General features: G+C 48.2%; 1 protein-coding gene across 1 annotated transcript in view; it reads left to right on the top strand.

Moving 5' to 3' along the window:
* The first annotated feature begins 7746 nt into the window (after nucleotides 1–7746).
* The window catches only part of LOC306835992 (uncharacterized protein), a 242486-nt gene continuing 222703 nt past the window's right edge, over nucleotides 7747–27529 (top strand). Inside the window, exon 1 of the mRNA XM_079362844.1 lies at nucleotides 7747–7859. The gene's annotated coding sequence lies outside the window, so the exon portion shown is untranslated. The remainder of the gene's footprint in view (nucleotides 7860–27529) is intronic.

The raw sequence follows: 27529 nt of genomic DNA, 5'->3' as shown, positions 1-27529 counted from the left end.
AAAATGATGCTAAACAGAGAATTAAAAATATATAAAATCTCGTTTGAGCGATGTCCGTTTGAGGTCTCCATAAAAACATGATGTTCCTGATCAATAATTCACGCCAGCCTCTCAGTCTCGATCTCGCCGCACTGGTCAGCAGCGGGATGAGACTTTGAAATTAAGGAAAGCCGTGTTTCATTTTCTCTTTCCTGGCGGCTCGTCTCCCACAGAGACGTTATTGACGGCAGATGCTTCCTGTTAATGCGGCGTTATGTGTTGACTACCTTTGCAGCATGAAGACGCTCAGCGCTGGTTAACCCCCGCTAAGAGCGTTCTTTGATGTCAGAACGCCTTACAGCGAGGACTTAACCACACGTCATGTTGTTCTTGTTAATAATACTTCAAGTTGTTCAGGAAAAAAAAAAGCTTTGATTTCTCGCAGGAAACCAAAGAACCAATGAAAACGTGTTTAACATGGAAGACTGAGCGTTTGATCCGGCGTGACATGAAAGACGTACGGAGAAGAGACGTTTGTGTTTACATTGTGGGGTCGAAAGACACATTTCATTTAATGATTTACACACACACACACACACACACACACACACACACACACACACACACTGCTCCTCAGATTGGTTTTGCTGGAGGCAAAAGATCTGAGAGTCTCTCATAGCACACTGTCTGCTGCCACACTCAGCCCCTCTCTCTCTCTCTCTCTCTCTCTCTCTCTCGCCCTCTCTCTCTCTCTCTCCTCTGTGGCAGTAACAGTGGAGCCCGGGTGCCACAGGTAATCTAGCCGAGGAGACGAGGCGATAATAGCCACATTGACAGAGTGCTTGTTTATAATAAGAGACTGGATGAGGAGTCAAAGGTGAAAAACGAGTGTGATATTGAAGGAGGGGAAGCTGAGCGCCTCACACCCAGGAAAGAACGACGACTCTGAGACTGTGATGGAGACTGAAGAAGAAACAAACAGTCACAATATTCACCATAAGGCCGAGGTCATGTTTACCCTCTGAGTCACAGGTCAAAGGTCAGGGACAGGGAATCATGGGAAGATCCAGCAGAACGTGTATGGACACAAATATATCTTTCACAGCGTCTATGTTTGAACTGTTCTCCCATGTAACCAAGCTTTCTCACCTGAGATGATCGGTGCCTGTGATTGGCTGGTTACAAGTCCAGGGTGTAACCCCGCGTCTTGCTCTATAAGAGCTGGGGATCGGCTCCAGCCCGCATGTGACCCTGAACGGGGACAAAGCGGTGCAGAAAAGGATGGATGATCGGTGTTCAGATTTCCCTCCCGAGTGAGAGGTCAGTGCACAGATCCTGTGCTCTGCTCACGGTCCAGGACATGACATGTATTCCAGGTGTGTTTCTGAATGACATGAATCATGAGGAGAAAGGAGCTGTGTGTGGGTGATACGCTGACACAGCTGCACGTCTGTAGAGCCAGTGTGACAGAAAAAGCAGAGAACATCATGTCTGCGTGTCCGTTTGTGTCTGTTCAGAGGAAACGCACATTATCCTCGCCAAAGCGTCCCGGCTACAAAAGAGAGCCAGAAAGCACGCCGGGCTGCTTGTCACAGCTGATTTAGTAAACCCTGTGTCCATCCTCCGTGTCCTATCACTATCCCTAAACTACGTCACGGAATCCTTTCTCAGCATTTCTGAGATTCACACGGTCACACTGAGAGAGTGACCTTTACTGTAAGCTGTTCCCCGGCCACGTGAAGAATGCAGACAGTGTGCTAATGTTTTTCAGGACACGGAGCGACTCCGCCGACTCTGACAGGGAACCCTGCAACAACAAAGACAGAGCGGTTAAAACAACATCTTTAAACGTGCAGGGCCGGGGGCCGGGGGCCGGGGGCCTGGGAGCGCTGCACGGCTGGGGTTCGGCACCGGTGCGTCCGCAGCTGTCAGACACCAGGTTTCCAACGACGGTGTCACATGACGCTGTGGTAACCTAACCTGGCGTTCCTTTTATGGCCCTGCGAGCAGCTCAGAGCGCGGCCTCCTTATATGTCCGACGTCCGGCGCCTGAACACGACAGTTGTGTTTGAACGCCGCTTGAAGAGGAAAGAGAGGAAACGTCCAAAAACAGGTTCTACTGTACGCTGAGCGCCAGCAGGGCCACGTCTCAGCATGATCAACACATCTACATATGCAGAAAGGTTACCATGGTAACGATAACAGTACTCTCTCTGAAGTTGTGAAGTGTGCCGTTGTAGACACACACTCTGAGGATAACGGAGCAGCAGGAGGTGGGAAGGTGTCAGGACTCAGAGTCACTTATAGAGGTTTCACAGTGGACGAGCTGAATGTGTGAACGCAGCAGGATAGTCTCCAGATTCAGCCAATGGGAGGGGGTGTTGACATGTATATACTGAGACCTCGACCAATCAGCCTGCTGCATTCTGTTTCCTGTTCTCCACGCTGTCTCTGGTCCGGAGAATATCCGGCTGAAGATGTGCAGGGAGCGACGTCAGGTCACGCTCATCGTCTCACGCCGTGACCTCAACGGCGGGCTGCCACGCTGCTTCATTACACGGGTGACGCTGCGATGCTTCAGGGCCTCGCCGTGTTCGTATGTCAACATTTAACCGCTCGCTGGTTAACGTGACTCACAGTTTGTCATCGGAGCCGAAGAGCGGCTGCGTTCCTCCACGCCTGCTCACAAAGCGTTTCAGTCGGCGCTGACATGTTTGTGAACCCGGGCTCAACTGTAACAATAATAACCACGGGGTTTCCTCCGCGCTGGCGTGTAAACCTGTGATTGTTGTGTCATTTATTCTGCTTCCTGCACACACACACACACACACACACACACACACACACACAGTCTCAGGGGAACAGTGAGTCATGTAAGCCCGAGGTATTTTATGTCACTTTGGAGAGTAACATCTGTGAATATCAGCCTGGCATGCCATTAGTCCAAATCCCCCGTTTACCTGGGAATTATATGTAAAAACGGAGATTATTATCCCGTCCTCGGAACGTGCGAACAGTCGAGAGCCGCTCTGGCTCCTGTTGAATCCAAAATCGTGGTGATTAGGACACATAATCCCGCATCACGAGGGAGTAACCACAATGGCTTGAGCGTATTCCACCTGACATTTAGTGCAGCCAGATCTCTGATTGGCACTTGATTAGCAGCTAATCCATGTCATTATCTCCTTCACTGAAATTAGCAGAGTAGAAAATGGTGTCGTAAATCACAGAGGTGGAACTGTGGAGGGGCTTTGATCGACTCCAAAAGTGCTGCGCCAACACACACACACAGAGAGAGAGAGAGAGAGAGAGAGAGAGAGATATGTTGTTGCCATGGATACTAAAAGAAAATAGGTGAGACAGGGAATATACGCTTTAATGGATTCAGCAAAATGTTTGGAAAGTGAAACTCCCGTGTGTGAGAGTGTTGATAAAAGTTTGGAGTTTGTGCCGCCCTGAAGAGGAGTTCAAGTCTGAGATCTCCGAGGTGAAGCCTGCACACAGAGAAGGTTGCATTTCCTGTCTCTCCCCCCCCCTCAGATTACGGACTGAGCGAGGTCCTCTATCCCCCCCCCCCTCCCTTCCTCCTGCCCGCCCCGTGCTGTCTTCCTCTGGCTCCGGTACTGAACCCAACCCTCAGAGGAGCGGGAAATAATTAGGAGAGAAAATTGCAGCTGACACTATTTCTGAAAAGCAGGGTATTGTAATGAGAGCAGAGCAGGTATTCATCGTGTCTGAGGGAGCGATTGAAAGCCCTTCCTGCTTCTTTTTTTGCTTCTCTTCTCGGCGCTGCCCGGGAGAAAGCTCGGGGAGACGTAAGCAGAGCTCTGCTGAGTCCCTTAATGCATGTGGGAAAGGAGCCTTGAGAGGACGCGGCAGAGGTGTCTCCAACAATGGCAGGAGCCAAGGTTACAGCTGAGTAACTAATTCAAACTGCTCCAGACTGACACACACACACACACACACACACACACACACACACACACACACACACACACACACACACACACACACACACACACACAGTCGTCTCCGTTGTCTCCCTCCTTGTTCCCATTCGGAGTTCACCGCTCACAGTTATCTCCATTAGCCGTGTGGGCTGGCTGGAGTGGCCTGCTCGGGGAAGCTCTCTCTGAGCAAGGCACTCACAGACGATGAATAAACGTTTTGTCCCACATCGGCCCGGCCTGAAGCGGTGGCAGGCGGCGAGGAGAGATAGATGAGGTATTAAGGGTTGTATTTCTGGAGCGGTGCTGAGGAGGCCCAGCAGCAGCAGCAGCAGCAGCAGTGTGGACAGAAGGAGATGCTGCTGCAGGAATATTAAACCTGCTAAATGAAATGTCCTCCATACAGACTTCTTTAAAGAGGATGGAGACAGCGCAGCGATGGCGTGCTTCATATCCAGGCGAGAGACGAGGGGTTCAGAGGCAGGATGCAGATCGTAATTGGACACTCTTCTTCTTTTATCATTTGAGTTTAATCGTTGTGTCTCATTAGAACGGAGCAGGGACCGCGATCCGCTCGTAACACGTGAGGCCGTGACACGAGTGACATGCACTCATCTGGAGCCGATAATTGATAAAGAATAATCACAAATGGACAGAAACATTTCAGGTGACCTCACGGACAAGTTGCACGCGAGTCTTTTATCTGCACTCGTGGTCACTAAGATCTGCTTTTAGAGGCCTCAACATGCTCTGCAGTCTGAGACTCTCCTCACATCCACACCAAGCAGTCGAAGGAAAACGTAGAGCCGGATCAGCTCAGTGTCTTCCTCGCAGGCTTGCAGGGACCGGCTGACGCTGCATGCACGGTGACACCCTCAACAACAGTGTCAGGAATAAAAACCGGAGTTTCACACTCACTGTGTCGGCTTATGCAGAAACAGAAGATGAAACCATCATCTGCAGGTTTACTCTTCGGCTTCTGGGAGCTCACGTGCGTTTGCTCGCCGGGCTCCCAAGGTGCTCGTAGGTAAGAGATCAGCCAGATCTCCTCCTGATGAGGAGAAGAGTCTGGGGAGGCAGCTGGACTCCTGCGGGAGCGCTGCAGACCGACCGGAGGGGAGCGTTATTAAATTCAACCTGGCTGCCTCTGTATGACTGTAAAAACATCCCTGTGTGTTCTGAGCCACATCAGCCTCAGCTCCTCCTTCAAACCTGCAGTCCTGCTCGATGAACACAGAGCAGCATCATGTGTGCTGTTTGATGCATCCCCTTTGTGTATTTCAGAAGCAGACGAGTCAGCCGATGAAATGAGGAGGGATCTCAGAGTAACTAGCATTAGCATTAGCATTAGCAGTATGGGATTCAAGTTGAGACGTGCGGCCTGTAGGGTTCAGAGGTCAGCACATCGAGGAGGTGATTCTGTGTTTTAGCGTTTATTATTTTCAACCTTTTCACAAAGCTTCACTTTTTTTTTTTTTAAACAGCTTTGTTGTAGCTGAGCTGATTGACAGGTGGGCGCCGTGTAACGGTTTGTCAGGAGGCTTCAAACCCGCCTCAGCTCTCAGCCTGTCGTTAGCTTGACTCAAAGTTAGGCTCACACTTCCAGCATGGCGGCGGCGGCGGTGGCTGTTGAGCTTTTAGCGTTTGTTTGCGTTTTGTAATAAGTGAATGTTGCAGTGAAATCTTTTTTATTTCTGCACGCTGCTCCTGTCTTTGTTGAATCTTCTGGCGCCGCAGTCTTCCAGTCGAGCGTCTGGATCAGCGGGCCTGTCGTAACGCCGTGCCCTGCATGAAGTCATAAAGATTTCAGCCATATTCTAACTTTACACGAAGGCTCGTAAAACTTTAATAAGAGTGAGGACTGGGTGAATATTTATCGATTTACCTTCACCGGCAAACACCGCACGCCGTCAGGAGGAGCAGAGATGTGAGAAATATGAACGGCCTGTCGCTGCTGAATAGAGACACACAGGTGAGCACGCTTACACGCCGCAGCCTCATTCAGGACGACACGACGGCGTTTATAGGCTGCAAACGACTTGATGTGTACATCAATAAGAAGCGTGCTTCCAGCCTCTTTCAACAGTTCATGTTTGCGAGGCCGTCAAGAGGCAATTATGATGCAAATAAGCTGTGGCTGATGATCACGGACAACCTGGTTTGCACAGTGTGCGTCATATAAAAAACGCCAGCCGCCAGCCGAGCACTGTTGTGTTAAGTAGCTTTCATTGTCAGCCGAGCGATACCTCGTCGTTTCCACATCACTGTCACACTCGTGTTACTCTCTCCAAAAGCCATCAGGATCCGTCTCTGTCAGCCGCCTGTCCCTCACTCCATTAAAGATGATTGATAGAGCTGGAGAATCTTCCGCCCAGCTGTTGTGGTTGAGTCATCCCTGAGAGATTGAAGGGAGGACCGTCCCTCATCAAAAGACCTTTTGTCTGCGTTGACGACGTGGAGGGAAAAGAACGTTCTCTGAAGATAGTGTCCAACTAATCTCAGCCTTTTATTTCACACTTTTTCTCTCAGCGCCGTACGTGAATAATTATTACATTACAGATGAAGGCGGCGATAGGAGTATTATCTGCAAAGTAAATCACAGTTTCTCTCTATCTTTGCTCGGCTCTCTTCATCAGCTCCGAAAAAGTAAACTGGAGTTATCTCATCTTCGATTCTTTTGAGCTTTTCAGAAGAAAGCCGGTCCGAATCGCCTCGTGTTGAGAGAAGGCCTCGTGTGTTTGTCCGACTGCTCCGGCTCGTCTCTCTTATCCTCTAATGGCTTGTGAGGATTTTTACAGGACGACTTGAGGAGGATTTTATGATGTTTCAGTGTGATTGATAACACGCTCTCGGAGGGATGTCAGCCTTTCAGAGACGGATAATGTGGATTTCTATCTCTCCGCCGTCTCGTGTAAGACGTGCCATCAATCAAGTGTATCGCGGCCTTAACCCGGTAAAATTAAAACCTTAGGGGGGAGGTGTGTGTGTGTGTTGGGGGGGGGTGGTCTCTGAAGAACCGGGACACAGACATCAAGAGGGAGCGCGACAGAATCAGAACACAGATCCTCATCATTAACAGGCTGGCCACAGACGGCAGGGCAGAAAACACACTTAATGATCCGACTGTAGATCTGTGCTGACAGCAGAGAGGGATTACGGGAAGCACAGTCTCATTTTCACCGTGCGTGGAGGCGTTATTAGATCCAAGCAGATCTAATTCAATTCCTCGGCCCGTCAATATCTACCAACAACAGGCGCAGCTCGGCGGCAGGCCGGATCCCCGACAGCGAGCGTTCAGGAGTCACGGCCGTAGTTTCAGGCGGAGCGAGTGGAGTCGCTGCAGAGTTCAGGGTCCGTGTCCATTGATGGCTTTTTTGTTTTGTTTGTTTGTTTGCTGTTGCTAGGTTACTGTTGCTAGGCTACGCAGGTTGACCCTCACTTCCCCTTGTTTGTGACGGTGGAGGCCATTTTTTATAATCCCACGAAGAAGGCTTTGACGTACAGTAAAGACGTGGCGTCAGGACGTCGCTGACTGACGCCGTCTCGCACATCTGCAACTGGTCCCAACTTCAGGAGGGAAGTTTGTTCTGTTGCAGCGTAAACTGTGCTGTTAATACAAATCAATTAGTGCAGCAGAAAGAATGACATCATCATCATCAGCATCATCATCATCATCGAGCAGCGCCGCCGGCTCCTCCGTCATCTTCTGTAAACGTCTGTTTGTTTCGACTAACTGCTAACGAGCGTAGCTTGATTCTTCCACATGCCTCACCTCTCTTTTCTGTGTGTGTGTGTGTGTGTGTGTTTGTGTTTCAGTCGACGGCTGCATACACAAAGCGGCGGGGTCCTGTCTCTATGATGAGTGCCACTCACTAAATGGCTGTGAAACCGGCAAAGCCAAGATCACCTGCGGCTACGATCTCCCTGCAAGATGTGAGTACCAGTCATTGTGATTTTCTCTGTTTGTTCCATTCTGTGTGCAGTGAAAGCCCCGCAGGAACTTCCTCTAATCAAGGCGCTGCCATCCAGGCTGCATGAGCTGTTAGCCAGCGTTTAAACATTACAGGGTTGTTTACACAATGAGACTTTCATCCAAACCTGAGGCTCCTGAACCGGCTGCTGGACTACACGGGGGTCGCACTGATTCAGAGAACCATTTAAATGGACACGAGCACTGTGCTGTTGTTTTTGCACACCTGCTCACGCCTCTCACTCTGAGGTCACTCAGGTCTCTCAGGAGGAAATCTGCTCTTTGAAGCAAGTTCAGTTTCTTTCTGGTTTCTTTGTCTGGGGTGAGTTGAAGCAAATCCACAGAGCGCTCTTCACACATGCCGAGTGTCTGGACTCACTCCCTGTCGATCCTCGGCTGGCGTTAAGCTGCACGCTTTACGTCAGCGCCTGCGAGTGAGCCTGCAGTGTCTGACATGTTTTAGATGTTTTGAAATGAGTGCACGATGTCGTCCACAGAGTGAGGAGGGAGTGAGACATGTGCTGGTTTTGTTCAGCTTCTATGTCAGTCATGCAATGTTTGTTTTAAACGTCATCATGTGAAAGTCTGAGGACAAACTCGACACTCAGGTAAGAATCACCACAGTTCAGACATTCAAACATTTTATTCCAATTAGAATCAGAATCGTTGTTTTTTATTGCCAAGTACTTTTACATATACGAGGAATTTGTTTTGGTGTGAAAGAAAAAACAAGGCTAAAATAATAGATAGATACTTTATTGATCCTGAGGGAAATTCTAGCAACAACAAGCAACAACAACTTATTTAAAGCACAGCTTTGTGAACCTGCTCGAGACTTCTCTCAGGTTTTTACTTCGACGAGTGTTGGAGAGAAATCTTAGTCAGATGTTTGTGAACGAGGCCCAAAGTTTGTGTGACGTTTGAATAATTGTCTGCTCAAGGAGATCAGGTAGAGTGTGTGTGTGTGTGTGTGTGTGTGTGCGTGACTGATGGGCTTTGATTACGCCCAGGTGTGTGGAGCTTATATCTACTCTGCGTCTCTGTGCTGACTCATTATCTCACCTTCAGAGGTCGAGAGATGATCTCTCTGTGTTTTCAATGCGATGCAATTTATTCCCCAAATCTCAAATCGATGGCAGTGATTTCAGTGATTATCCTTCTGGGATAACTTTGACACACTCCTGTGTCCACACCTGCGTCCCACAGACACACACACGCCTACATGTGAATACGTTCTCATACCTGCACACCATCACAGGCGCCCTTTCCCAAAAACAAAGGAGATCCAATAAAAACACTGAAATCATAATTTATTATTCCTGCAAACTCATTAGTCAGATATTGGGGGCTCGTTATAGGAAGGATAATTAATGTGACGGGTGCTTGTTCTTTGGCTGGATGGGAGTGTCATCTGCACACAAACAAAGACATTCATGGAGCAATTAGTTGCATAATTTGATTGATATTTCAGCCCTGGTTTATTCTGCTAACGGATCACATGACTCCTACTGTCAGGCTGCACGTCATCCGAAGGTTTGCATTGTTTTTATTATCTCATAATGTTGAACTTCTATAGCAGTGTGTCACTTTTAAAGTTCTGCCTCTCCTGCAAACTTAAACCATGATGGAAGAAAGGAGAAGAGTCACTTGGTGTAATTCGGTCGAGACAGGCGTCCCAGCAGGGCTAACCTAACCCTGAAGGATTTCCGTGAGACGGCCCTGAGAAGACATTGAGGCCCAGATGAAATTAGGTTGCGTTAATACGCCATGTCGTAAAGATGTCAAACAAATGGAGCAGATAAACTGTGAGTCACTCTGGTAGGCGGCCGGCCTCGAGCGCGTGCACGCCCCCGAAAAACAGGGTGCAACGTGACAATTTAATAACCTGCGATGTCACCTGGGAGCAATCATGCTGCCAGCGTGTTGCTGTTATTGTAATTATCTCTGAGCCAAACATCGTCTCTCTCTCTGCTCATACCTTGTTACACATTGAGGGATGCGACGCCGTCTCATATTGGAGCTATCTTCACTTCCAGCCGTATCCTCCTCTCATCAGCCGCTCGCTCTCCACACGTCTCGCTCGTCCCCAAAGAATCCAACATGTGGATTCCTCTTCTCTTTCCATTAATTTTCTGCCTCCTTTTTGTTCCACCTACACTCACATTATGAAACACCATCGCTTCTGTTTACGGCATCACAAACACCCGTCTGTCCACCCCCCTGATTATGAAAGCAAGGCAACAAACAGCACGACGGGTTTGAGATGGACGACGGCTCGGGGAATGTGGGCGTCGACAGAAAGGGTCAAAGCGCTCGCTGGAAACACAGACTGTATTAGAGTCATTAAAAAGTTAATGGTATGCTCATGAGCTGCTGTGGCTAAAGCTTAATGCATCAAATGATTAAAACTGACACGAAATTAATTTTAATATTTGTATAATTGAATGATTGACTCGAGCAAATGGCCTGGTGTCATTTTTCGGAGGAGAGGGCGAGGAGAGAAAGATGAAATGAAAAACAGGTGGCTGAGAGAGAATGGGTTTGAGTCCGAGATACTTTGAGAGTGTTGTGTCTGTCTGTGTGTTAGCAGAGGGAAACAGCTGAAGGAACATCGTGGTCATCATGAAAAAAGAAAAGGGTCACGTGGGAGTTTTCACGGACGGGGTAACTTTGCATCTGGCTCTGAGAAGATGTCAGTTTGAGACGGACACAAAATGTCTTCCTGCAGGTCTCCATGGAGTCTATGTTCAATCACATTCTCATTTGGGGCGAAATAGCTTCTGCTGACACAGATCTGCAGATGGTGGCTCGTCTATTCTTCCAAGAGTGAGGAGAACGCAGACAGATGGACCATTTACCGTTTACATCCTGGCAGCGCTCCGTGTTTCCATCTGACGCTTTTTCTACCCGCCGTTTCCTCAACCCAAGCGTTTTTTCTAAAAACACATTCGTCTCTCCGAGGACGGACCCTCTCCTCTGAAATCCATTCCTCTGCACATGATTGCAACGAAGTCAATCAGAGTTTTTCGGTATTTGGACTTGACGTGAGTCTGAACCCCCGGCAGTCTTTGAAATGAGCCGTCCTTCACTGGAGACAGTCCTCACAGTCTTCACTGTGTTTAGAAGGCGTCACCTGCAGTGTGCTGAAGCTTCAGCTGGTCACTTTGTTATTTTTGTAACAAATAGAGGAATTACAGTTTAAGCAGGAGACCCAGAATAACCGCTGAAGTGATGAAACGCTTCCTCGCTGCTCGCTGCAGAGGAGATGAAATCAGAGTTTGGAGACTTGATGCTCTCGGGGACGGAAAATGACCCGCCTTCTTTCCTCCTTCGTTTCTTCAGACGAGAAAATTGCTCTCCATTACATCTCACTGAGCAGTCTGGGTTGTGTATCCCAGTGGCAAATGAGCCTTTCCTTTAAGCGGGCCGAGCACATCTGGGACTGATTATTAGAAGGGCCGGCCCAGGATTATTAATCAATGACAGTAATTACCCGCCTACCATAGCGGAAAGACTCCCAAAAATTGTCTGCTACATCAAATTGACGAGGAAATTGTCTATTTGCCCTCGTGTTCGACGAGCTACTCATCTGCTGGTAGATTAATGATCAAATGAAAAAATGATGTCAAGTGGAACAAGCCTCGTCCCGTATTTATGGTTCTGCTGTCGGAGGATGTGGTGCAGAGTTACCAAAGATAGTTTAATTATCCGCACGTTGAAGTCTTAAGTATGCATTATGTCGAAAAATGAGATCACGATATGTTTGCCTGATAGACACCAGACAGTTGTGTTTACACACACCTGAAAATGAGAAGAGATTATCAGCAAGACTGTCCCGTTTTCACACCTAAAAGAGAGTCTGTGATTGGTCCATATTATCGTCTGTAGTTTCCAGAGTCAGAGGACAGTTCTCTCTCTCCTCTGCTGGAGAGTAAATACGAGCTACTGAGAAATGCTAATGTGCTTTTGTTTTCTTACTCCTCTTGTTTCCTGAAACCTATGTGTGTGTGTGTGTGTGTGTGTGTGTGTGTGTGTGTGTGTGTGTGTGTGTGTGTGTGTGTGTGTGTGTGTGTGTGTGTGTGTGTGTGTGTGTGTGTGTGTGTGTGTGTGTGTGTGTGTGTGTGTGTGTGTGTGTGTGTGTGTGTGTGTGTGTGTGTGTGTGTGTGTGTGTGTGTGTCTCGGGGCTTCATAATGATCTGAATGTTTGACACACCTGAGGACGATCTGAGGTCGTGCGAGTCTCACGGTTATTATGCAGGTCCACAGGTTCACACTAATAACGTTCAGCAGGTTAATGTGCACTCGCAGGTTTGAGGCCGGCCTGTCACAGCAGACCTCCAAAGTGTCCCGGGTTCAGACTGGAGGTCTGCGTTAGAAAGTGAATGTCCCAGAGGAGCTGGCAGATAGACGTCGAGTGTTTTCATCTCAAATCTTTTACCCAGTTTAGTTTTTCCTCCCCGGGGCGACTTCACAGTGACAGTTCACAACATTTGTGCTGTTTATTGTTTTGCTTCTCCTCGCCCTCCGTTCTTCTCCCAGCTCTAAGTATATGCTCTAAATAATGCATCATATTTAGAGAGAACAAAGAAGGGCCAACATTTAGTTTCCTCGTGTTGCTGTCATAACAAGGCCTCTTTCTATTCTAATCTTTATTCATGAAGTCAAAATATTCTTCTTTAACTTCAACTTTACACTTAAAGGGAAGAACCACTTTTTCCTCGGCTTGTATCACGAGGCCGCAGGAACTTCCTCACAGAGCCCCCCCCCCTAATGATTCCTCACAGCAGCAACAAAGAACTATTTTAATTCCTCGAACTCGATGTTTGTTTATGTTGTTTATTATTTCGTGGACATTCAAAGGAGCAGCGTTAGCCTTTGCGGCTAAGTGAAGAGGAGCCTTTAGCTCCGCCTTCAGAGTACAGTGGTGTGAACTCCCCTGCATAGTTCCTCTTCTGGCTGCAGTATAACTCATAAGCTCCGCCTCCTCCATGTTAACAGATGGGTCAAAGTATAAAAGTAAAATACACTAAAACACTTTTTTTTTTAACTCGGATTGAGGCTGATTGTTTTGTTTTATATTTGATGCAGAAGAATGAAAAAGGAGCTCAGTGAAAGGTTTACAGGATGATGCTTGTGAGGCAGATAGCTCGACCTGCAGCGCTGAACAATCTTTAGTTTTTAGATGTAAGTCTTGGGAGGATCGCCTCCGTCCTTCCTGACGGTGCAGAGTGAAGACACAACAGCAAGCCCGCATCATGGAGACACATCTGTGATTACTCTCTGATCTAAAAGCAGATACTCTGAGCACGCTCAGCCGGCTCTCTGTCTCCACAAAGGCCGAGCTCCACTCCAGCTCCACTCCAGCTCCATCACCACCACACACAGCCCTCTTATTTATTTCCTGCTCGCTGCTTGCTTCCTGTATCCAGTGAATCCATACTTCCTGTTTGCTCTGTTTAACAGCTTTTACACCCCGTGTTCCCTTTAACAGCATCGGACGCCTCTGCTTAACCTTCAGCACAAGACATTGTGAATCTGCACCACTGATTGCAGCAGAGCATCTCCAGTAATTCAGACAGTCTCGGTTGTTCGTTTGGGAGTTTCTTTAATTGTTTCTCGACGGTGGTTTGAATCATACACGAAAGTACGGACTGCAATGACAATAATAATCTTAATAACATGAGCAGCTGTTTTTCCCTTTTGACTTTGAATGTTTGCGCGAGGATCCAAGTTTTCTGCAGTGGAAGTTGGAGCTGCGTAGCGAGAGCAAACACCTCGGGGAAACTCAGCCCACTTTCAGCCCGGCTCCTTCTTTATCTCCTGCTCCCTTTCAGGACAAAACACAGGGAGTCTCTGGTGTTTACTGTAACTGCACCTGTGCTAATAATACTAATCATCAGCCTGTGATAAATCCTCCGTCTTGATAGCGCGAGGAGTCTTTCCCATGCCCTATTTAATCTGGGAGCCCGGGCCGTCTCTCTCCACTCAGCAAACACAGATAAATCACAGCAAAGTACCCTCTATTAGTAAGTGACATACAGCCCATTCTGATTAAATTACTCCCTGGAACATTATCATTCTGCCCGGCTTGTTTATCCAAAGCGCTCTTTTGTCCCGTCACATGCAGACGAGCTGACATGTCGGGATGGCCGACGGGCAGGAAGGATGTGCTGCTTTCTGCTTTCCTGATGAATTCTTCTCATGCGTTTAAAATGTCTCCTGCAGCTTCTTTCAAACATTTCAACAATGACCTGAAGGGTCATCACAAGTCCTGTGACTTCCTCTCTGCAGCGAATGTACGGATCTGATGCTGATCATCAGGTTCTCTTCAGTTCACGATGAAGAGTTTTATGTTCTCAGGTTTATTGAGTTTCTGCAGACTTCAAAAGGGCCGCGATCATTCAACACTGAATTATAAAAGCTAACACGTTTTACGAGGTTTTCCTGCACAGGTAGTGAGTTGTTAACCACGTCAGCCTTGCTTTTAACAAAATGAAATAGCCAACATGGCAGACGACAGAACAGACTGTACTTTATCTCCACCTAATGAATCAAATCAGCGCGGCGTGACTATTCCAAGGTGTTTCTTTCTCACCGCTCCGCTGGCGTTCAAGACGAGCGTGAAAGAAATCCTTTGTTGTGGGAGATAAATTAGTCGGCTTTGACTCAACTCTGACGGCAATCAAAGTCTCAGACGGACCCTGCGCTAAGTCAACAGCGTCTCCGCTGCTCACTGTTAGCACTCACATCATAAATGTCACTTTGTCACTTCCAGATGGGGGTCGACCGCAGACTTTCTCAGACAGACGGCCTTGTTTGGAGTGTTTTCAGTCTGGAACCTCAGTCACTGTCTGTCACTTATTATGGCGTCAGCTCGGGATACTTTCTCACATGTTAGATAGTTTGAGGGTCAGAATAAAACTTAGTAGTTAAAGAAGCAAGAGGGTTCATCTTTGTGCTGATTGGTCAACAAATAAATACTAAAAATCAGAAACAGTGTGAGAAGCAGAAGAAGAAACTTACAAGATCAAACAAGGTTAAATCCATTTGGATGTGCAGAGAGCTCCCCTGATAACTGCTCTCATGTCTGACAAACCCAGGGACGTCCAAAACGGCCTTCAAAGCCCCGCCTACCTTCTCTGGTCCAATCAGATCCAGAGCATTCAGGAGCAGAATCTAAAGTTAGAAGGAGGACATACTGGCTGCTGCATTGTTGTCAGAGAAGCTTCAACACAGCAGGTTTCCTTCATGATCACACAGGAAGAGAGCAGCTCTCTGATTGGCTGACTGATCACAGAGGAAGAGAGCAGCTCTCTGATTGGCTGACTGATCACACAGGAAGAGAGCAGCTCTCTGATTGGCTGACTGATCACAGAGGAAGAGAGCAGCTCTTTGATTGGCTGACTGATCACAGAGGTGGAGAGCAGCTCTCTGATTGGCTGACTGATCACAGAGGTGGAGAGCAGCTCGCTGATTGGCTGACTGATCACAGAGGTGGAGAGCCGTAATCAAACAAAGCAGTCTTTAGCAACATTACTGAAAAAGTAAAGCACCAAACCTTGAATGAATAAAAGATCACGGAGAGACCTTGCTGTTAGGATAAAAAACATTAAAAAATCTTTGTGGTTAAAATCTGCAGAATTTCCAGATTTATTAATGATTGAATAAATTGGGTTTGAAAAGGAAAGATAGGATATCAAGGAGAGGCCAGATGTTTGCTGGCATTATTTATGAGGGGAAAAGTGCCTCTGCTGCTCCGGGCTAATCAACTCGCTCTCTGGCTGCTCGCTGGTTGTAAAGAGTGCACTCTCAAGGAACAGAACAAACCTAATTTTACTGCCGCTCTATAAAAACCCAAGTAGTCCTCCATGTGCCCCTCTTTCACTTATTTGTGTTTCCTTTGTTGGCCGGCCTGTCAGTCTCCAGGCCTCTTGAGGACTGCAGTAATTTGGTAATTTTGCCTAAACGGTGATACTGTAATTATGTGGCATCAGCTGCTGAGCTGTCAGTGAGACAGCCAACGGTCATTCATCACCAGGAAACTAGAATGAGGGGGGGGGGCATCTTGACTGATCGGGTAAACACAAGCTGAATGAAAGTGAGGTGGTCCCCCCCCCCCCCCCCCCCCCCCCCAAAAAAAAGGGTGAAAATGGGAATTGAGAGGCCTTTAGAGTAATGGGGTGCAAAAGCAGCCACAGCCTGTGTGGTGGATGGGCTGTTCTGCTGCAGGGGGGGGGGGGGGGGGGGGCCTTAGTAAGACATGTCTGAGCCCCAGAGTGACAGTGATGCATGGGGAGGGGGCTTTCGGGTGGCAGATAAAGTGGGACCGCTGGAAGGTCAGGTTGGAAGTGGAATGTGGCAGCAGCTCTAATGCAGTCCTGCCCCCCCATCTGTCCCAGAGAAGCACTGGAATAATGAAGGCTGTGTTATACAGAGGGCTCATCACCCAGAGGTGGAGCACTAACACGCACACACACACACACACACACACACACACACACACACACACACACTTTTCCTCCTAATAAAGATTGAGACACCACCCCTGGGACATCATGAAGTGAGTGGACCCAACATTCGTCCACAAGCACGTCAGAAAGGAGCCTCGCTGAACAAATATTCACTTTCAGCAGAAGATTTCAGTATTTTTTTTATGTTTCACTTTTTAACATTGAAAATCATCTGCAAAAAGATACAAACAACCCTGAGAGGTTCATGTGACCCACTGACTTATCCATGGCTAAAATAAAAACATAATGACGCAGAGTGATGACGTGTCTGAATATATTTAAGCTGAAGGACGGGGATCATACTTTTTTATTGACTTTTTGATCCGCCTCCTCCATGCTGAAGCCGGCCGTCCCGTCCATGTAAACACAGCTCTGACAACAACACAGCCAGCAGGACTCCAGCTTCTCCCTCACTGTAGACAGTCAGGACTCACACACACATTCACACACATTCACACTGGATTTCTTTTCCGTATAACTCCGCTCGTTTTCATTTCCAACCCGAGTGAGTCTTTGCTTTTATTTGTGTGTTTCTTCCTCACGCCAACACTTACATCATCTGTGGAAGGACTGAGGGAGGATACCAGAGGCTCTGATCAGAGCCTTCATCCCAAACTATTGACAAGAGTCAACAGCACAGAACGTCTTACGGATGGACACGCCCGTCTTCTATCATGTTGATGTGTGACTGCTGCGATCAGGTGTAGAAATGTGAAGTTGTTTTTAAGGAGCGACTGTTTATCTGCAGACTTCCTCGCGCTGTGACTGTGACCAGCTCGTTGGCCACGCACGACACCGGAGCGATCCACGCTCACGTCTCCGTGTTGTTGTCTTGGAAAGAAAAAGCAACGTTTTTCAATCTGATGTCTTTGTTTACCTCTCGTCCAAGAGGAAGGGATAAAAACTAATTAAGCAGAGGGAGTCACAGACTCCTGTAGTGCCATTTTCACAGCTAATTATGCATGAACGCAGCCTGCCGAAGTCGTTGTTCCCCGCTCTTTGATGTTCAAGTTGCTAAATCGCTATGGTTACTTCCACTCATTAGGCTTTTAAGATTGTAAACGTTGACAGGTTTGACTGTTTTTTTTTTTCACTTCACATCCCAGAATCCCACTGCTGGAGATAAAAGGGGGAGGGGGACCTGGGTCGCCTGTTAGTGGAGTTTATCCTCCTTAGTTCTTAAATGCAGTCACATGACCTGTGTGTATCTCCACGGTTGGTTCTGTGGATTTGGACCTGCTCTGTGCTCCTTAAACACCATTAACCCTCCCATAAAAGTGCATATGGCTCCCCATAAACTCTAATGGGGAACGGGACCAACACACAGGAGTCTGTGTTCGGCTTCCAGGGGCGCCACGTTTGAGAAATAAGGAAATGAGACTCCATAAAAACGGCAAATAAAAGTTCTTTTTGACAACATTTCGGTGTTGGATGTTTCCCAGATGTGTGCGTGCCGCCGTCTAAGTGACGTCTCAATCGTCACTTAGTGTGCAGGACTCCTCGGCCCTTTAAAACACATAAGATAGATAGATAGATACTTTATTGATCCTGAGGGAAATTCAATAAATGACTCATTAAGGTCGTCAGACGTTCGGAAAGGATCCAATCTGTTTTCAAACTTTAAGAAACATTTTCATTAGAAGTCTTCATCAGTGAGCAGCAGTTCATTAGGTTTAATGTTTGCAGCTGATTCATTGTCTTGATGGTAAATCTACACTAAATGTATTTATGTGTTATTTCTTCACACAAACACCAAATCAAACGTCTTTCTTTGTTTTGTTTCTGAGCTCCAGCGGAAAAAACTGAAATAAGTCGATGTTTTTATCGAAGTGGAGAAAAAGCTCAGCATACTGACGTCACCGGCGTTCTTCACCAAATGTAGAATGTTCTCCGTAGCGTTGCCGTGTCGTCCTCCTCGCGGCCGTGGTCAACACACTGTTGTCATGGAGACAGACACGTCATGCACAGCCTGCACATCTCTGTGGAGCAGTTTGGATTCACTCTGATGAAGTTACTTCTCTTTATTATAAAGCTGCTCTTTGCAAATGAACAATAAAACAGCTCGGCACTGTGGAGCTTACTGCACAACTGTATACTGTGAATATGTGCGATCATAGCACAGGATGCTGAGTGTTTTAAATGTATTCAATTCAATATCCAGGATTATTGTGTGATCTCCTTAAAGCTGCTTCATGTGGAGATAAACTCAGCGAACAACAATCAGGGGGAAAGAAGTCGCTCTCCTCCGACGTGCGTTCAGAAAGGAAACCTGAAATTGATCCTGTAAATAATGACTGATATCAAACACGTCCTCAGGTCTGTGTGTTCGCTCTCTGACGGACGCCGGCCCGGCCCGCGGTGCGGATGTTTCCCGGGTTGTTTTCGAGGCACCGCGAGGTGAGATATGTCCTTTTATGGTGATCACCTTGAGTCCTTCCTCCGGCCGGGAGACCAGTGAGTGTAACGGATCTGCTGGGAGCCCTCAGTATGGATTTATGAAAGTGCAGAGCTGGAGGGGAGGATCAGTCACCTGCCGATGTTTTTTCTGCAGACACCAGTGAATAATGTGAAGAGAGCTGATCCGAGGCGACAGGCCGTTTGACAAACAACACCCAGCGATTGTTTCTGGCGTTTGTTACCGATCCACAAAGTTTTCTTACCCGCCGCTTCTGCAGGAACTTTGACATGTTTGATTTGTGATGGAAAGAAGCCACCGATACTGCAGCCAAGCTGTAGTACACACACACACACACACACACCATCCAGCATGTTCTGCAGCATGTGTCTGTGCTCGCTCGGGGACCAGGACGTGTCGGTAAAGGTCCCCTCCGTGTGCGCCGTGGTTATGTTGGCAGGGCGAGCAGGGGAGCGTCCGGATCAAGTTTCCCCCTCCTGCTGTCTCATTATTGACCCATCTGGTATTGTCTTTTCAATTGTTTCAATTATGATGGCACTGGTGTTGCTCAGCACCCTGGCGTCAAGGCATGCATAATTCATGCGCTACACCCCGGACTCCACTCAGAGCTGTGGGTTTGAGCTGAATGTCAATACGGCCTCGTGCCCCCGCCGAGCAGACGGTTGTCTGTATTGACAGCGAGGCAGATAAGGAGAGCTGCCAGAGACAGAGGATATGTGATGCTATCATGCAGCGTGCAAGTCAGAGGAACCCTGTCCTGTGTGTGTGTGTGTGTGTGTGTGTTCTCTGTCCTCACAGCTCGCCTGATATGTGACCTCATTATTGTCACCTCCAGAACTGAGAATCAATAGTGTTCAATTAGTCATGAACCACGACACAGCACTGTGTACGAGAGCTCAAGGGTTAACCCTGTCACCAGCAGGGGTTTGAGTTCCCCCGCCTCGGTCCTGCACGCCGGCCGAGGAAAGGTAAAAGTCAATCAACGGGAGAAAAAGTTCCAGGCGTGTGTGAAGATGGACGGAGGGCAGAACACGACATCTGTAAAATGTGACGCGAGGAAGAAGCTGCTGGTGATCGTCACAGTGTGCTCAGAGAAACAATCTGTATTCTTTTAAAGCCACGTCTCACCTGTGAATTTAAATGTCATTTTTATTAGTTCTCCGTCGATCTGAATGTTTCCTCCCCTTCATCATTATCCTGAAGACTCCTCGGTGCAGTGCTCGTGGACCCCTGTGACTCGTTCTGTATTCATTCAGCGACCTCTTGCTTCCATCGCAGAAGGTGCTCTCCTTCACTTTGGCCCGCTGGCCTCCGGCGGCGTCTCAGGTCTCCCCGCAGTCACACGAGATGTGTGCTGAATAAGCTGTCAGAGGCGTAACGAGACAGAGATTTCACTCTGCTAAATTCATCTCCGAAGACCTCGGCCTGAAAAGAGCTAAATGACGCCTCTGCCTTGAGGGGAAAACGCCGCTCTGGGAATATTAACCCCCGCACCTCATTCAAGGGCATTTGTTTAAGTGAAAAATGTCATTTTCTGTCGCAGTGACATCAACAGACGTCTGCGATGATTGAAGTGAGGAATGCAAACGGATGCATTTCAGCTCTGAATAAAAAGGTTCCTGCTGTTGTGCAGGATGCAGCAATTATGTGAGATAATAAAATACAGTCTGTTTTGATTCTGGGTTGCATTAGATCCAAAATGACAACAATGATATCTTTAACAAGGCTAATTAACTGAATTAAGATTCCTGTTTTATTGTCATGGTGCACGGCAGCGATAGGGCAAAGCATGTCCCCGAGCAGCGGCGTGCAAACAGATGAGAACCGTTTATTAACAGATAAAAGGAGAACATTATGGATGCATTCAAAACCAGTATTTCAAGATAAAACGCAGCTTTAAGGCTGAATGAGACGAGCTGATAGTTTGACAGAGAGAAGTCTTGTTTCTGGTTTTATCTTAGCTGTTGGCTAACGTTCCTCCACCTCGCCACCTCACCACCTCGCCACCTCCCAAAGCGCCGCCTGACAGGCGGAGAGGAAGTGCTGCCTGCCAGGCTGAACTCAGGGCAGAGAGCTTCTGTGTGTAAGCGTACTGTCCAAGAAGCACTTTGGTGTGACAGGAGCCGGACTGAAACAGTGACGAGCAGTTTGGTTGGAGAGATCAAATCTGTCATTGTTGCTTTTTGTGAACACGGCTGGGCGACGCACACGGGGAGACAGCTGGACCTTTTCAGTGCACATGGATGTTATTTGTCCCTCGACCCGTCAACGTGTGCACGCTGTCTCAGAGGGAGAGCCGCTCACCAACCCAAACTCCTACACAGAGACAAAAAAGAGCTAGTTTAAAGTGGAGTCCATCCGTCCCCCCTCGTTAAGGCTCGGGCGAGGTGAAGGGCTGCACTCGGCAAATTGGCGTCAAATCATTAAGCAGAAGAGCGATGCAGATGCCAATTAAATATCACCGGCCACACCTCCACTGTCTCTGCAAACTGACCAGGCTGGAAAATTAGCTGATTTCAAACTTGTTTTTTTTTTTTTTGCAGTTTCATTATTTATATTGTCTCCTTCTGTGGGTGCTTAATTGGAATCTGGAATTTGCATTTCCACCGTTTTTAAAGGAGGATTTGTAGTTGTTGCAGTTGTCCTCGTTTGACTTCCTGAAGATGATGATGAATGTTTTGTTAGTTTGATTCCCTCTGAAGAGACGCTCCTCCATGTACGGACGGTTTGATTCCCTCTGAAGAGACGCTCCTCCATGTACGGACGGTTTGATTCCCTCTGAAGAGACGCTCCTCCATGTACGGACGGTTTGATTCGGACACAGGCTGATAAGCTGACTGTCCTGTTGTTCACTCTGTGATGATTCTGATGCAGCGTGTTTGAACATGACGCCCTCTTTCTAACCTCTCCTGTGACTGAAAACGTCTGCATGATATTTGCAGTGTGTGTCCAGCTGCTACTTCATAGATATGTGAAAGACGTAGCATCCTTAATTCAGGTTGATTTAAAACTGGGGCTGTGCACACATGGACGATGTGACATCCTGCCTGTGACGGAGGCGGTGAACACTCAGACACTCCACAGGGCGGAGGCAGAAATAGCTCAAATATGGAGACGAGGCGAGCGTTCCTCAAAGCATTGTGGAAAGAATGATTCTCCTGTTGATGTAGGACACAAAGCCAGGCCGCTGTCACCCTCTCCTGGCATGGCGACACACGCACAGCTGCACGCCGCACCCCTCCGCTCTGCCGCCGCCTGCTCCGGGGCCATCGATCGGAGCTGTCACACTTCCTCCCTGGCACAGCGCTGCCCTTCCTAGGTGTAGTCGCTGAGCAGCAGGGGGGCGAGGGGGAACGGAGGTTGTGGTGGGGTTGTTGAGGTGGTGAGGAAAGGGGGGGTGGGGGGTGGGGGGGTTGTGTGGCGAGCAGCTGCTTTCCTATGGATCGCTTCATTAATATCCCAGGGCAGAAATTTGAGGGGCCGCTGCAGACTAATTAGCCCTGTCTGACCCCGGCAGCTCCGAGAGGTCGCTCCTTTTCACTTTCTGCAGAAGCAATCCAAAACCCAGTAACCCCCCCCCCCCCCCCCCTCCCCCCCGCAGCCCACCCAACACCTATTCACCATAACTGTCAGTCTATTTTTAAGAACAGAAAAGTCTGCAAACAACACCTTCTGCTGCTGCAACCAAACTTGACAGAAGTTTTAGAGTTTCACACATCAAACAAAGTTTAACTGAAACAGGTTAATTAAACCTTTATTTTGACAGACTGTCTCTTTAAGGTGACTCACTCTGAAGACGGACCTGCGGAAACACAAGTCACATCCACGTGACAGTGAACGCTCGTCCGATGGTTCGTTGGTGATAAAACACAAAAAAATGTTTCTGTTAAAAAAGCGGCTACAGGCTCATTGTATTATTATTTTTATGACACAAAACGGAAAAGACAACTTTTTTGATCCAGTAGATGTCGCCCTTGAGCCCCAGCAAGAAACCAAAACAAAGGTCTATTAGGCCACGCCTCCTCCACACTGCAGCCTCCGCCCTTCTCCAGAGACACGCCTCCAAGCACCTCGCGTTTGCACGAATGAGTTTAACGACAAAACTGATTTGATTCATGATCATGACACAAACATCACGATGTTCCTCTTCAAGCATTAGAATGGTTTTTTTTTTTTTTTTTTTTTTTAAATTTTATTCAAACCTCTCAAGGTCACCTCACAAAGCAAAAGATAAAAACAGCAAAGTTACAATGAAATAAAAAATGATGCTGCTGTGTGTTAAACTGTCAGGCGTACCTGCCTCTGTCCGTCACTGTGTTTGCGTGATGAGCGGTGTCTGTGACGCCCGGTCAGCAGGGACAGTGCAGCACAAAGGGAGCAGTGTGTGTGTGTGTGTGTGTGTGTGTGTGTGTTTGGTGCCAGGACACAAGGAGCCGTCCCTCATTAGTATCATCTGTTTCCCCAGATGGCAGGGTGAGATTCAGAGGGGGGCTTGATGAAAGGACTCGTCCTGCAGGGTGACACTCACTCTGCAGAGCTCGGCGCTCTCGCAGGTGATACGGGGGCTTTAGAAGGATCCAGAGTCAGAGATCCCTCCGTGCTGCCGTGCACCCGCTCTGCACCCCGATGACTCCAACAGAAAAGTTAACTCAAGAACTCCACGCTTCAACTTGTTACTGAAGTGCAAACACTTTGACACCTGTTATTATCAAACACAGATTTACCTCTCACCCTGGAATATTTCCCTCCAACACTCTCAGAAGCTTCATGAATCACGGCTGAAGATTGTGAATGAAAGTGGAAGCTTTCCCCGCCGAGGCCTGCTAGGCAACGGCAGCTTCCGCGAGACGGAAAGGATAATGAGCGCTTTCACATCGTAGCATGAAAACTCACCAAACGGCCCTTACACCAATTAAGAGCTTGTTCTCTGCTGGAGTGGCCATTTGCAAATCTGACCTTCCAATTATTTTCTCATTCTGGTCGTGATTTTGTCACCTCGTGGTGGCCGCCCGGCGCGCCGGGGAGAGAGCTGCGGTTCACCGAGATGACATCCAATGACGACGTGACGCCACCTCAGTGATGCTACCTCTCTGTGGTGTTACCTTCAGATTCTAACTCACCATAATTGAAACAGAAAACACACATTTCACTTATATCTTTCCAAACACTTTGCTGAAATATGTCGGATTTTTTTTGTGCCCCCCCCCCCCCACACACACACACACACACTCACTGAATATCTCTCTGCGTGGCGGCTGAGGCGGAGGGCCGATGAAACAGTTTTGGGTAAACGTGGTTTAAGACTTCGGGTTAAATGAAAGCCGTGCAGGAAAAAGCTCGGAGCTGCAGCTTGAATATTTATTCTGACGGCAGGATGTCGTGCTCAACGTCTCATCCTTCACATCTTTCTGCCTTCGGATGACTTCCCTGCTTATTTCTCTCAAGGTCGGAGGGGAAACAGAAAAAGCACGGTGAGAGAGGGCGATGATTTTAGAGGAAGCTCAGGGTTCTGTCAGACGGCGAGTAATGACTCCATTAGCATTTTCAGCAGAGCAACCCGGGAACAAATTCATAAACCGGAGATTCTGAACGCAGTTATTATAAAGACGGCAGAAAAAACAAAGACGGAAAGAATCAACAGTGGGATCGGGTCAGTTCAGAAACTGAAGGATTCAAACTGCAGATATCCACATCCTCTCAGACCTGCTCCTCGCCGCGCCAGACGCCCGCCACGCTCCGCCAATGAACGCCGAGCAGGTAATCAAACTACAGACACATTAAAAGTAGGACAGCTGGATGGTTATGAATGCACCGTGGCGAGGAGGAAGTCGGTGGTCAGATATGTGGCGTGGGAACAGTTCTCCAACCTGTTTGACTCATCGTGCTCCGACTGATCTGTGTTCATCAAGACGAGAAACCTTAATAAGAACTCAGTTCTGTGTGTGTGTGTGTGTGTGTGTGTGTGTGTGTGTGTGTGTGTGTGTGTGTTCATATCCTAATTCATGACATCAACTCTGCACACTAATCACCGTATATCAAAACCCTGATTTTCTCTGATTACACCTTCTTGATATAAAAACAAGAGAACACGGGGGACACAGAGACAGACAGAGACAGACAGAGAGAGAGAGACAGGGACAGACAGACAGAGACAGACAGACAGGGACAGACAGGGACAGACAGACAGGGACAGACGGGGACAGACGGGGACAGACAGACAGAGACAGGAACAGACAGGGACAGACAGAGACAGGAACAGACAGGGACTGACAGACAGGGACAGACAGAGACAGGAACAGACAGGGACAGACGGGGACAGGCAGGGACAGACAGACAGAGACAGGAACAGACAGGGACAGACAGAGACAGGAACAGACAGGGACAGACAGAGACAGGAACAGACAGGGACTGACAGACAGGAACAGACAGGGACAGACAGAGACAGGAACAGACAGGGACTGACAGACAGGGACAGACGGGGACAGGCAGGGACAGACAGACAGGGACAGACAGGGACAGACAGAGACAGAGACAGGGACAAGCAGAGGTTTGTAAAGGTGTGTCCTGTTGTGCAGCAGCTGCTGTTCATAGAAGGTGAAGCTGAAATGAAGCAGCTGCTGTCCTGTCCCTGTGTTTTTAGAGGAAGTCGTCTCATGGCCTGTGCACCATCTGCTGAAGGAAAGCAGACAATCAAAAAATAATATCCTCATCACGTTCAGTCTGTTTGCTTGTTTTTGTCTCGTTTTTGCCTTTGACAAAAGCGCCGGTGCAACACTTCTTTAAAGATTTAAAGCGCAGCGCCCGGAGTCGGGCAGATTTATAATTCTGCTGCATATTCAGCACACTTCCTTTTCAGCAGAGTACATTATGAAACAGATGGTCCCTTAGCAACCAGACACTTTGATGTTAGATGATGTCTGCTCTCTGACTGGCTGTGTCATTTCACCGAAGCTTCTGATGTGCAATGCACCAGGGCCCCAGTCACCATGGCGCACTCAGACCGCCGTTTTGACGGAGCCGAGGAGGAGCGAGAAGACGACTGGATGTGCACTCTGCAGATAATTAGCCTGACAGAATTAGTGTGTACTTGCAGTCGGCTCATTTCCTGGCACCAGAGGATGAAACGAATTGAACAAATCAGGTCATAAATGTTAAGTTTGTAGTTCAGCGGTGAAAGCGACTTTGTGCTGCGTGAGGACGATCCTGGTTCAGAGCGAAGACGAGTGAAGCGTGACGCCTTCTCTGCAGAGATGATTAAACTCATGAAGATCATGAAGGACAACATGAGGAGGGGGGGGGGCTGCACATGAAAGAGCATTGAATACGCTTGTTGCCTTGTTAAAGGGACCCTCGGCAGGGCTCAGGAAGTGAACTGGCACCTCTCAAGCAGAAGAGAAAACCTCGCCATGAAATTGTCCCGCCCACTTTCTTTACTGCTTCTGGCGGCCGTGAAAGCAGGAAGTTGAATTCGATGTACGGAAGCAGGATTTGAGAGATGATCCCGCCCCCTCGGTGGATCTTCAGCGGCTCATCGCGCACGCTCCAGGCGGCCCCTCCGCTTGTCCCGTGGTTAGCGGGCGACACTCATTACATCCTTTAGCGAAGCGGCTGGATGGAGCTCGGCGTTACTGCCGGTCGAAGCACTTCTCCGAGAACTTTCATCTCATTTCCGCTCCCTTTTATTGTGTTATTGATGGAATTATATGAAAGCAATATCTCTCCGCACGCCGCTCCTTGTGCGGTCTTTGTGAAAGATGAGATTCTGGCATTAAACCCACCTGTTTCGCCTCCAGTCAGTGTGTGTGTGTGTGTGTGTGTGTGTGTGTGTTCTCACATGCATTGGTATATATTTGAAGGTGTTAGTAGACATTAGAGCAGGCATGAGTGTGAAATTGACCCCCGCCCTGGGAGATCAGCGAGGCTTATTCGTCCCCAGAGACGGCGAGCGGCCACCCACACGTTAGCAGCTGTATTTATCTGACAACAACATGAATCTACACTTCCACCTCACACACACCTTCTCCTTGTTTTGGGATGCTATTGTTAGCAGGGTTTTATTTGTTTAGCCTTTTCTTGTATGCTGTGTGTTTATTTTTAGACGGCGGGCTCGTCTTTTTTTGTGCATTGTTTTTCAATTACCTCCCTTTAATGAGACGTCGTGAGCTTCGACAGCTGCAACAAAGAGAGCGGGAGAGGAAGTGGGAATAATGAGAGCGCTGCCCAAAGAGCAGTAATCCTAAAGAGACGTGACGGAGAAGGAACACAGAAGCAGACGGGGACGAGGCTCGTTGACCTCGGCCTGCTTTTCCTTTAAACACGGGCATGGACAGATTCCTTCATGTATGAGGAGACAGATGGCGGATGACCTGATGGTACGGTCTGACCCTCCACGCCACAGGTCTCCAGTTGTAAACGGTCAGATGTGGTCCGGTCTCTCTGTTGGTTCTGATTGTCCTCGTTGATGTTCATTGGAACACGCTCCGTTCAGGTTTTGTAAACCTACATGTGGGCGATGAGATCAGATCTTGAGGTCTTGTTTAAAACGCTCTGTAACCTCTCAGGAAGGTGTTCAGCCGGTTCTGACGGGTGGGTCATCGGGTTGTACTGGATCACTGGACTCATTCTCTTCAGGGCACCCGTGTGCCACACACACTAAACTCCTGTAACGGGACTACGAGCTGCCTCTGAGTCCCGGTGAGTCTGCAGG

Source organism: Symphodus melops (assembly GCF_947650265.1).
Source record: "Symphodus melops genome assembly, chromosome: 15".
In the NCBI taxonomy this organism is placed as follows: domain Eukaryota; kingdom Metazoa; phylum Chordata; class Actinopteri; order Labriformes; family Labridae; genus Symphodus; species Symphodus melops.
This window is presented reverse-complemented; position numbering and strand designations above follow the sequence as displayed.